The sequence below is a fragment of the Marmota flaviventris genome, chromosome 3, assembly GCF_047511675.1.
Source record: "Marmota flaviventris isolate mMarFla1 chromosome 3, mMarFla1.hap1, whole genome shotgun sequence".
Taxonomy (NCBI): Eukaryota; Metazoa; Chordata; class Mammalia; order Rodentia; family Sciuridae; genus Marmota; species Marmota flaviventris.
In genome coordinates this window covers 144,299,190-144,305,865 of record NC_092500.1, presented here as the reverse complement: position 1 = coordinate 144,305,865, position 6,676 = coordinate 144,299,190, and the positions used below count along the sequence as shown (strand labels likewise).

Below are 6,676 nucleotides of genomic sequence, written 5' to 3'. Positions count from 1 at the left end.
ACTTTGGAGTTCTTGTGGGGCTTCCTGGGGAGTTTGCATTGGTTGGTGAAGTTCTGGGGGAGGGAGTTCCATTTGGTGTGTGTGTCGCTGGAAGGACCCTGTGGGTGGCGTTTGGGGGAGTTCGGAAATAAAGTTTCTTCCTGCTTGAGTGGCTCGTGATTTGTGCCCAGCCAGACTGTGGCAGTAAGGTATTGGTCTCTTAATCAAATCTTAGTAAAATAGTATGATAATACAAGGATTCTTTGTTGGGTGCAGAGCAGGCTGAACTGTGTTGTCTGCAAGATAGCCCACGCACTCAAACCCCCCTCTATCTGGTCCTTTATCACCTGTTTGCCTCAAGTCTGAACATTCAACCCTGCTCAAGGCTGAACACTCAACCCCCCTTGGGCCAACAAGTCAGCTTGCAGACCCAGAGGCCTCATTAGATTTGGGCTATAAAAACTCCCTCCTGCCAGGCCCCCTCTCTCTTGCTCTTTCACTCTCCCTCTTTCTCTTGCTCTTTCTCTCTTGCTCTTTCTCTCTTGCTCTCTCTCTCTCTTGCTCTTTATCTTTCTTACGCGCGCTCTCTGTCTCTCTCTTGCTCTTGCTCTCTCCCTGTTCATCTCTTCTCTTTTCTCTCTCTCTTTCCTTTCTCTTTGTTGCACTGCTGAAATAAAGATCTTTTGGTTGCTCCGAGTGTTGTGGTCACTTTCATTGGTGCCGAAACCCGGGAGAGGGTTAAAACCCACTTTTGGGTCCCTCTTCCTTCGGAAGTGCCACTCACCGGATGGCCTGAACCCAGGCCTGAACCCATTTTCTCGACTGCCAGAACTCCATCCACCACCGACCTTCGATTGGTGAGTTTCCCCTTCCTGGAGTCCTAAACCCAATGGTGGTGTCAGGAGGATTTGGCCATTGATTGTCCGGCAAACCTCTTTGCCCACCTGCGGGGAGAAAAACACCCCACCACAGCCTTTAAGGCTATGGTGGCCCTCAGGGACTCCTTCCTAGGGCAGAATAGACTCCTGGGTTCAAAATTATTCCCTTCCCTTCCCAGCTGTTAGTTACCAGCATAGGGTTTGTAGGTCTCCCTCGAAGGACTGTGTAACCTCCAGGGACACATAACAGAGAACTGAACATCACAGTCCACCCAGACCTTCACCATCTCTGTGGCTCTCCTAAAATCCTAGTCCTCACACCTTCAAGACTCAGCTGCTAGAGAGTACCTTACCCTCCCCTTCCTCCCTCTTCCCCTGTCTCTCTCTTTCCCCTCTTTCCTGCCCTGCGAGTCTCCGGCCTCTCCAGGAGGGGTCCCGAAAAGAAAAGCCTTGGCCAAGGTCTCCCACGGTTCCAGCTCCGTCCAGGACGAGAGCTTCGACTGTCAGGATTCGGTGACGACCAATCTCTGCAGCTCGAACCTGCCACTAAGGCACTCCTGATTTTTGGCTCTAGCGGGGACGCCCCTTTTGCCAATAAATCAGTTTCCTCCTTCTCTCTTATACTACGGTTGCATCTCCTTCCTTCCTTCTCCCCTACACTACGTTTGCGTCCTCTTCCCTCCTCCTTATACTACTTTGCGACATGGGTAATGTGTCCTCTCTGCCAGTCAATTCTCCCCTACAAATGCCTCTTGGATAACCTCAAAACCCTCTCCTTGACACCAGACATCAAACCCCCAAAATTGATCAAATATAGCACCCAGGCCTGGCCCACTTATCCCTTAGACAACCAAAGCAGATGGCCCTCCTTTTGGGTCCCTGGATCCCTCCATTCTAAGGGATCTCTACAATTACTGTGAGCATTCGAAAAAATGGGTAAAAAGCTGCTATATCAAAGCTTTCTTCTTGCTTGTGCTCTCTGCACCTCTTACAGACCTCTGCAAATTCTTCTAGCTTGCAAACCAACACCCACAACCACTGATCCCCAATCTCCTCCTCCTCCGGACTCATCCACTACTTTTGACCCTACTGATAAATTTCCACCCTATCGCCCAGCTCAAATAGGTCCTCACCCTCAACATTCTGCCCCAGCCCCTCCACTGTCTCCCCCACCTGAACAACCTGACTTCTCCTCTCCACTCAATAGATCAAAAACCTAAACAACCGTCTTTCCTCAAACCATTGCCTCTTTTCTGAGGTAGCAAGTACTGAAGGAATCCCTCTACCCACTCACTCCTCTCTTCTCCTGTCAGTGCCCACACCGGGTCCCACCAGGTCCTCTTACCAGCTAACCCAAAGCTCAAACCAGCTGAGGAGAGCCCTTGGACCCCTATCAGAGATCTGGTGAAAATGGCCTTTAAAGTTGCTTTGTCATTACTGAAAACAGGTTACTAAGAATTGTCCCTTACAGGCTTTTGGGGATATTCACTCCCATCCTCCCCTCTGCTCTACCTGTTCTACTGCTCAAGTTTTCCTTGCTAGGGAAAATCCTATTCTTTTACATCACTCCTTCCTCATTCTCAGATCCACTGACCTGCTCTTGGCCCCGCCTTCCCATCTTCCCCTCCTTACCCAGGTCCACAGAAAAGGCTTAACTGACCTTCTCCAGAAATCTTCACCATGGCTGATTTTAGGACTTTCAGCAAAAGAATCTCTACAAAAAGTTCAATGTAGATAAACTTCCTATTTTCCTGTTGCCCTGTTTTACTTGGTCACTGGCTGGAAAAATCAGCACTCCAGGCGCTGGACACCCCCTTACTATTTTTTCACAAAATATGTAAAACAAGGCCACTGGCTTTAAACTGGGGCTTCACAGAGAAGGCTACATGTCTAAGATAAGGAGGTTACCAACTGGGCTCCATGATAACAGCTGGCAGGGGTGGGGAGGGTGGGGGAAAGAGGAGAGAAAGGGAAGAAAAAGCTCTCCCCATCCCAAGTGTCCTTGAAGGGTTAACTTGCCCAGAACAGAGGAAAAAAAAAAAAAACTGCTTTTTGTGAACTTCTGCAGACTGCAAACTTCTGAGCCCCTTCCCTTACATGTTGGGTACAAAATTCTGAAACAACCTAAACTTGGGGTTCAGGGGATTAATTGATTACAACAGAAGCAGTGCCCTCTGAATCCGGTTGCAACCAAATAAAACTATTTCCCTATCTTCAGTGCTATCTTAGGTGCCTTGCCTTGTCTGTTCCTACAACAGTATAATTGTATATACTTAAACATTGTTCATGTTTTCATGAAATGGTCAACAGATGTGATTAATTGTGTACTGCAAATAACAAAATATCTCTTATTAAAATGAAATAATTTGCCTAAATTCAGAAATTTACAAGGATTATTTAAAAATGTAAAAAAAAAGAAAGAGTTAACAAATAGGAAAGAGAAATTAGAAGGTTCTAGGTATGGATTTAATAGAAGGAAAATGTGTTTCTGGATAAGAGAGTCTGTTAAGTAAATAAGAGGGTTTAAGTAAGTGCTAAAGAAGGTCTGTATATACAACTATGGTTAAACAACAACTGTTATTTTGCAATATTGTAATATGTTATTTCTCTAAAAGCTAAACTTGACTAATATAAAAACATCAGTAGTAATTGTGGTACTATTACTCTTCTTTGTATATTAAATGTGCTCATATTTTCCAGGTATATGTCATTAAGATAGAAGCTTTAAAAAAAAAAAAAACTATATCAAGCTGGTGTTCTCCAAAAGGTTGCATGGTTATTTTAGGCTTATAAAAATAACATATTGGAGATTTATTTATATCATGTAATGTTTTATAACTGGACCTATTATCAATAAGATTAATATAAAGTTCTATACACTAGGTACAATTTAAATGTAATATACTGTATTACCTAGTATTCATGTGACATCAAGCAACAATATATGTAAATTTTATAAAATAATATTTTTTAAAAAAAGATCAGCTTCAATACTAGAACACTTTACCTAAGATTTATAAATCTTAGCCTTACCTGGGATAAGGCTGTGCTTCCCATCTTAATACATGTCAGAATGACTCCAAAGTAGGCCAGACTTCAGCTAAAGCCCAACACTCTTAATTTAGGGTGAAACTGACTTTGCTGGATGTTTATGATCAAGACTTAAAGTTAAATTAAAATGGCCAAGAAAACCAATATTTGGCTCTGGCCCTCTGAGTCAGTCTGAATCCAGGGAACAGGGAACTTCTCTAAAGAGCTTTGCAACTCTGGGCCACATAACCTCCTGATCAGGGAGATTAATGAGACCACTGGAGAATGAAAAGCCAATCAGTGCATTTGCTGTGAATAGGAGGAGACAGGAGACATCCCTGATGCTTCCAAGGGAAGCCACATGGTCAAGCAAGACCTGGGCCCATCCTGGCGCAAATGGCACTAGCAGAACTAAGAAGCTGCTCTCAGGTTCCCCCACGAGCGACCCCTATGGGAACTCAGCTGACTCTTACAATAGATAGAAACAAAGTCACTTTTGACCAACTTGATCTTAAACACCTACCAAAACCAGTTAAGCCAAAACCAGTCATTCCTGGGAGTAATGAAGGACAAGAACAGCTAGAAAAGAGGAGACAGCAACTAAGCCAACAGGCTCCATGGGGAATGTTCAGTTAAGTATGGCCTTGGCTCCTCCCCCTCACAGGACCCCTATTAGTCCTCTCTATGTTTCTCCTAATAGAACCATGTCTATTAAATTGCCTACAGAAATTCATGCAAGTTCAGATACACAAATTCACCAACAAGCTGGTCAATCAACTACTTCTTTAAGACTACCAGCCCTGATGCCCAAGATGGATACCTACGACTCATGACCAACTCCTCTGGCTCCAGAGACTCTGTGCCCATCTAAAACCCTCTCTAACCCTTTTTCCAATTTTCACAACCCCTCTTTCACTTCCTAGGAATGAGAACTACTCTCCAGCACGTCCACTCTGCTTATTCTGTCTGCTCTACAGTATCCCCACAAGGAAGCATCAAACCTAAACTCCCCCTGGTACCACCATGTCTCCCACCTTAAAAAGGCACTTGTTCCAAATGTCCAGTCCTGGACTTCCACCATGCCCACCAAACTCAAAATTTCTCACCAACCCTCTTCTTCTTTTACTAATCATTATTCTCTCTCAAGTTTCTATCTCAAGCCACAGATACCGCTCTACATCCAAGCGACATGACACCAGGATGACGCCACCCACTCTCAGTTTATGGGTCAAGGCGATTGCCCTTCCACTGGCTGCAAGCGGTCTGTCACCCTTAACATTACTGGATTCAACCAAGCCACCTCCAATACTTCCTAGAGTCCCTGCTACAGGACCAGTGGCTGACACCAAGAATCTCCTCCATCTAGGACTGGTTTGCTGCCATCGAGGACTTGTGGCTTCAAGGAACTTTTATGGACTTTACCCCTACCACAGTAGTTGTCTGTAGCCACTGAGTGTTATTTCTGGCTGCCCTGGTGTTCTCAGACCTGTCCCCCGAACATTCCTCCACTTCCCCTTCTAGGTCTAACGCCGCCCACCATTAAGCAGGAAGAAGCCAGAGGACTTTACGCTGTCCCCTGTGTCACTTAGAAAAACAAAAAGGGAGGAATGTTGGGTGCAGAGCAGGCTGAACTGTGTTGTCTGCAGGGCAGGCTGAACAGATGTTGGCTGCAAGATAGCCCACGCACTCAAACCCCCCTCTATCTGGTCCTTTATCACCTGTTTGCCTCAAGTCTGAACATTCAACCCTGCTCAAGGCTGAACACTCAACCCCCCTTGGGCCAACAAGTCAGCTTGCAGACCCAGAGGCCCCATTAGATTTGGGCTATAAAAACTCCCTCCTGCCAGGCCCCCTCTCTCTTGCTCTTTCACTCTCCCTCTCTCTCTTGCTCTTTCTCTCTTGCTCTCTCTCTCTTGCTCTTTATCTTTCTTACGCACGCTCTCTGTCTCTCTCTTGCTCTTGCTCTCTCCCTGTTCATCTCTTCTCTTTTCTCTCTCTCTCTCTCTTTCCTTCTTTCCTTTCTCTTTGTTGCACTGCTGCAATAAAGATCTTTTGGTTGCTCCGAGTGTTGTGGTCACTTTCCTTTCATTCTTGACTTTTGCACCTCAAAAAGTAGCAAGGGGAACTGAATTAATTAATAATTTCTGATCATGAATATTTTGACAAAAAATAACTTTTACTTATGCAATTTTGGCAGGGGGGGGCCTGGATAGCCAGAAACAGCATATTAAAATTCAAAATAGTTTCTGCTTTCTTGTTCTCAAGTACTCAAGCACAATTAAAGTACGATTGGGTCTCCAGCTTGGCAGGGAAACATGTACAATGTGACCCAGACATATTATTCCTGTTTGTATGGGTTGAATGATAAGCATCACTAATTCCCATGAAGACGCAACCTGTCATCGAAGATGCTTCTCATTGTAGCCCAAAGTGAGGGCTGCACTCAGACGACTTGACAGTATTCTTCTCTGTGGGTGACATTAGATTCCCATGATGCAACAGGTTTTCAGCTTTATTATTCTCCTCTCATGAAGAAATTCAAGGATACTTAAACCTGGGAGAGCTTTTGATTTGACATCTCTCTTTCAAGGTAACGGTTCTGCTGCAGTTTGTTTGGTATGCACCAGCTTATTAGTGGTAGCTCTTTGTGAAAATGTGGTTATCAAAAAAAAAGATGATATATAGTGAATACCAGCTGCTGCAAATCACAAACTATTCATAAATAGCTTCTCCCCCTCCAGTAAGACCCTCTATTCTTTGGTTATAACAGTCAGCAGAAAATTAAAACC

General features: G+C 44.7%; 1 long non-coding RNA gene across 2 annotated transcripts; it reads left to right on the top strand.

The window, feature by feature from the left end:
• The first annotated feature begins 252 nt into the window (after positions 1-252).
• LOC114083951 (uncharacterized) lies at positions 253-5,952 on the top strand. Of its 2 annotated transcripts, none has more exons than XR_011707165.1 (2): positions 253-836; positions 4,614-5,952. It is a non-coding gene; the product is annotated as an uncharacterized lncRNA (long non-coding RNA). The 2 variants fall into 2 exon arrangements; XR_011707166.1 differs by having other exon boundaries at positions 4,588-5,952.
• Positions 5,953-6,676: the final 724 nt, after the last annotated feature.